Source organism: Manis javanica, chromosome 2, assembly GCF_040802235.1.
Source record: "Manis javanica isolate MJ-LG chromosome 2, MJ_LKY, whole genome shotgun sequence".
NCBI lineage: Eukaryota > Metazoa > Chordata > Mammalia > Pholidota > Manidae > Manis > Manis javanica.
Genome location: NC_133157.1, coordinates 140,732,495 through 140,738,200, shown reverse-complemented (window position 1 = coordinate 140,738,200; position 5,706 = coordinate 140,732,495). Strand labels below are relative to the sequence as shown.

General features: G+C 39.9%; 1 pseudogene; it reads left to right on the top strand.

Moving 5' to 3' along the window:
• Positions 1-2,453: 2,453 nt before the first annotated feature.
• On the top strand, positions 2,454-3,405 carry LOC108403166 (THAP domain-containing protein 1-like; annotated as a pseudogene).
• The last annotated feature ends 2,301 nt before the right edge of the window (positions 3,406-5,706 follow it).

The following is a 5,706-nucleotide window of genomic DNA, read 5'->3' as shown; positions in this document are numbered from 1 at the left end:
CACAAAGAGCACCTGGTGACACTGGCACCTCTCAGGCAGGTACATCAGGTAGCCAGCAGAAGTCAACATAATTCCCTGTGGCTCAAAGTGTGGCCACTGGAATCAGCAGCAGAGGCTCACCTAGGAGCTTGCTAGAGAGGTGGAACCTCAGGGCGCACCCGGCCCTACTGAAGCAGCATCTGCATTTAGCCAGATCCCAGTTGAGGGAACGCACCTGCAAGCTGAGCCCCCTGGATGTTTCCCCTCCACCACCGAGATGGAAGAACTGAGAAGGTGGTCTGACGGCCGGTGTCTGAATGCACTCCTTCTGCCCAGAGAACTACTGGGATGCTGGCCTTGAAAGAGAGGGCCAGCCGCATTGGTCTGGAGGGGTGGGGAGGGCAGGGTGGTCAGTGGGCTCTCTTCAATAACCATGGGACGGATGAAGATATGGCAGACACAACCCCACAAAGTGCGAGTACATGGAACCCATTCCAGCTTATGTTACTGCAACTATTAATAGTAGAACTTCTTTGAGAAATGCAGAACTCCCAGCAGCTGTGGAAGCAGAGAGACCCATCACAGGCACAAGGCAGGTGTGGTAATCTGGCCTTCATAAACCTAGAGGCTTTGTAAAATCTATGCAGTCAATTATTTTCCCAGATACTGTTTCAGTATGTAAATATTTTTCATTTAGAAATTTATTATTTTCTGTTAGCAGTTTAAATTAAAAAACGTCTTTTAGTGGAGATCTACTAAGCTCAAGCCCATGTTCTGCGTGCGTGCGTGTGTGTGTGTGTGTGTGTGTGTGTGTGATACCATTAAGCATTCGACTTTATCAGCAAGTCAGATTCATGATGAAAATCCTCCTAGAAATGGAAGGTGCGTTAATTCAGGGAACAGTAAAGCCCCCCAGGAATATTCAAGTAATGATATCATTAAGAGGAAATTACTGTGCCTGCTCATTGGCCTAAAACAGAACAGCTCTTGAATATATAAAGATTTTACACAGTCTCCCCTAATGAACATGTACTATTAACAGAAATGCAAAGTTCCGTTAGCATTTAACACAAATAGATTACAACTTGCCTCTCCCATTTTTGCTCTAATATATGTATTAAATCAAGCAAGAAGCAGAGCAAGATTTAACAATGCTTTGATAAAAAATTATGGATGAGCTAGGCTGCCTAATGCCAAAAAATTGGGAACTTGTGATCATTTTTCCTCTGGAGGAGAAAATGCGGGTGAAGAGTTGTTATTACTTCCAAAGACATTTTGTTAATTTGCAAGTACTTTAAATCTAATATGTTGTTTTCTAAACTCATTATTTTAAAATCAAGGGTCTTTAATATTTTAAATAGATACTAAAATGTGAATATTTTAATTCTTCCTCCAATAAAAGCATTTTCAGTTATTGCAATCACTTTCTTGGGTCTTTCTGAAATTCTTTATGTAAACTGTTTTTGTATGTTTATGTAGACTGTTTAACTATATAATAATAAACTCACTGAGCACTTACCATGAGCCAGGCATTGAACATACATTATATCTGCATTTATGACAATTCTTCAAAGCCAGCATTAGTATACCCAATTTAAAGTAAAAGTAACTGAAGTTCAGGATGGTCAACTAAGTTGCCCCAACTGTATGCGTCACAGGTTAATACCTATTTGACAGTATTTCCACATGTTCTATTCTGGTTGTATTATTTTGTTGATTTTTTTTTCTTGAGGAATTGGTTGTAGTAAAGACAGCCATAAATGTTACATTTATGCATTCATTTATCCACATATATTCGTTTGTTCATCAATCTATCCCTGTATTCATTCAACAAACACTTACTGAGCACCCCCCTGCAGCCAGGCATTGTGCTAGCATTCCACATAAAATGGGGTGCAAGAGAGGGGCGGAGCCGGGGAGGGGCCTAGGCCGGCGCGGCCGGGCGCTCCTCGGGGCCGCTGGGGCACGGTGGCTGTGCGCGTGCCCACCCGGCTCTGGGCCCGCGTCCAGCCCCGCCGCCCCTGTCTGGTGCTGCGCGCTCTTGGGGCGCGTCGCCGCCGCGACCGTTTCTCACGCGCTCGAGGATCGGCTGCCCGGACGCGATGTTCGCCCGCTGCCGCCGGTTGCGCGTTCAGGGTGCCCGGACAGGGCTCGAAGGTGGCGCGGGTTACGGGGCCTCTAGACTGAGGGGCATCTGGATTTCACCACTAGGCTCATGGAGAAGCCGGGTGTTGATAACTCCTGCAAGTACATCTGAAACAGAGACAAAGACCGTTAAAAAGACCAGCTCACCCTTTTTGGTCCTTGCTGGGAATGGGAGGCCACCATCACAGTAATTAAGGACTGATTTTTGGCCAGGATTTAAGGGAGATTTTTTTACCTAAATTTTAGGAACCTACCTTAAGGACCTCTTAAGTTTTAGGGAAAGCTTCTGGTGCTGCCAAGATGAGTAACTGTGTTTTCAGCACACAGTAATGATACGAACCAAAATCAAGTCAATAGGGCGCCTAGAGGAAGCTTTTGGAGAAGAACCTGCCCCACAGCTTTCAGGGCTGTTTTTCCAGAAGGTGCTGTCTTTAGAAATCCTAGAGGGGAAAATGTTCTCTTAAAAATAGGAAAAGAAAACCGCAAAATGGAAATGACTCACTGATACTGAAGTATCTGCAAAATGTAGCATAACATTTTCATTCAGTCGAATTATTTACAAATTTTATTACTTTTTTACATTGAATCATTTACATTTAATTTACGTATTACATTTAATGACAAATTACAGATGTTTAAATGCAACATACGTTTTTTTGGCAAGAATTCCTGACTGATGATAGCTTAAGAAATTAGAACTAGTAGTTTCCTCTGACTAGACCCAGTCTTTGTGAAAAATGGGAGGTGGCCGTCAGAAGAAAAAACTTTAAACCCACTTAGTATAGCAGCATTTGTTCTTAACACTTCACCCCGGACTGCTTTAAGAGGGAATGCAACAACAAGTTACTGAAGGAGAACGCCCGTCCCCATCATATTTCTTTGTACTGAACCACATGACAAGAAGGAAGATCTCCTGGAGCCACAAAAACATCTCTCGTCACCACCTTTAATGCCTCCCATTCCTCAGTTTGACGCCGCTATTGGATTGCTAATGCCTCCCCTACAGACCCCAGATAATCTCTCCATTTTCTGTGACCACAACTACACTGTGGAGGATACAATGCACCAGGGGAAAAGGGTCCATCAGCTAGCGCAGCAAGTCTAAAAACTCAGAAAGAAGCTCAAGACCGCACAGCAGCGATGCAGAAGACAAGAACAACAGCTTGAAAAGTTAAAGGAAGTTGTGCAGTTCCAGAGGAGAAAGACGTATCAGGAGTATCTGAGAGAGGTTATTTGATTTTACCAAGTGACTGCTTTGAAATAGTTGAAGTACCAGCATAAAAAGTGAGATTTGTATTGGTTTTTATGGTGTAAGACCACATACCCTTCTCTAGCCTATAAAGGAGTTTCATTTGGAAAAATAACACTTGATTACTTGTATAAAAACAATTCAGAATATTTATAATAGATATATGCTGTAAAACTGTAAATTTTTGTAATTCAGGGTTTTTACATTTTAACAAAATATTTTAAAAATTGTAAACTAACCTCAGAGCTCCAATGTAAGGAAGTTGATTTCAAGATTAGAGATTTTTCTTAATTTGAGTATTTATAGATAATGTAAAAATTAAAAGTAAAGAGAAAGAACAGTACAGCAAGGATGATTTAAGTTTAAAGTTTAAAATTTTAAATTAATGCAGTTTATTGAGAGAACTTAGTTACACTTTAAATCATAAGTATGGGTCAGATGATGTGACACCTCAGATAATATATATTCTTACATGTTCTTATTAGTGAAGGCAGGATCATTTCTTAAGCACTTCTCAAAGATAAATTGACAAGTCAATACTTAAAAAAAAATTGGTTATCTTCAGAGCAGAAGGTGAGCCATTCCATCTAATTTAATATAAAGAATGAATTTTTTTAAAAGTAGGCCCCTCTTCCCCCCCCCCCCCCCCCCACTGTCTAGCATTATCAAATTAGAAGTGTATCTCCTGTGAAAGAAACATTCTTTGGTAAACACAGTAGGCATTATTATCAATGAAATAACAACAGTTGGGCCCGATCCATGAAACACCTTCTTCTCTCATTACCCCTGAGTGAAGGGACATCCAATTCCCTAACTAGTTCTATCTGCATCCACATCTTTAACAGATGTGTTGTGTTGGTAGTTTGATTTGTACCATAATACAGTAATTTTGCACTTGGCTAATTGATTTTGGTCAAGGCTTCACATAAAAAACATTTTCTCTAACACAAGTTGGAAATTATATTCCATTTACTTAAACGAGTGATATGAATTCAGAAGCAACTTAATATGTAGTGTTTATTTTCCTGAATGTTGAGATTTAAACACCGAGGTTTCTGTTCAGCGAGTTGTTTTCTGACTTTGTTAGATGTTTTACATGTATTTGAAATGAAAATACATTCTGAGTAAATATACTGCCATAGAAATTACCTACTTAGATTTAGAATAACTGAACTGTAATTATTTTATTTTTGAAGTACACGGAGATAGTTGAAGAGCAAGACCTTTTGAGGTAGCATTAAAGATATGAAACAAAAAAAATGGGGTGCAAGACAAATGTGATCTCTCTTTTCATGGATAGATATGTGCTAAACAAACCATTAGGTAAAATAATTAACTTCAAACATAGTAAGTGCTATAAAGAAATATTTAATAGAGCTCAATTCCTTCAGGAAATATTTAGTGATTGGAAAGGAAAATGGTTTGGCTGGAGCAAAAAGAGCAAGGGTGAGAGGGGTAAATGCTAGACCAAGAGGGCTGGGCCTGGTCATGCAGGACCCTGCTAGTCATGGCAAGGACCGAGGACTATAGCCCAACAATGCGCAAATGAAGCACCGAAATATTTAGGGGAGGGAGTGACAGTGTCACCTACACATTTTAAAAAAATAATTCTGACTACAAAGTGATGATCTCTAAGATTTAAATCTCAGGATGCCAAATGTGGAAAAGCAGTTCTAACATGTTGTGGCAACCCATGCAAGAGATGACATGTCTTGTCTAGTGTGACAGGTGTGAGACCCTGAGAAGGTATAACAGACAAACCCACCTGGACTGGGCACCCTATAACTATGTTTTCACCTATGGTGATTGTCCTGTCAATTAATGTAGCTCTTCCTCATCATTTTAATGACTTCACATTGAAGGTCATGGGTATAGAATGATTTATTAAACCAATCACATTTCATTGTAGTTATTGAAAATTTCCAATTTTAGAAAAAAGCTACAATAAACACACTTGTACATACAGCCTTTTGAATTTGTCCAATTATTAGGATAAATGTTTAGATCTAGAATTGATATATCAGAGTTCCTATCAGTACTACAACCCAGAAAGGTTGTACAATTCATATGTCCATCAGGAGGTTGAGACAGTGACCATTTTCTCATGTCCCTGTCATTTTTCTAATTTTTACCAATTTGGTAGCTAACTTTTTCTTCTGCAGAAGATTGAACAGTTGGACCATTTGTATTACCCTGTGACTGGCCCTTTTTTTTTCTGTGTCCTTAGCTCATTTTTCTATTGGAAATTAAATTGCATTAGATTGATTTTTTGTGCAACACAATGAGCAGAAACACAGGGTCCCGGGACAGCATGAGCTTTGGGATCAGAGGGT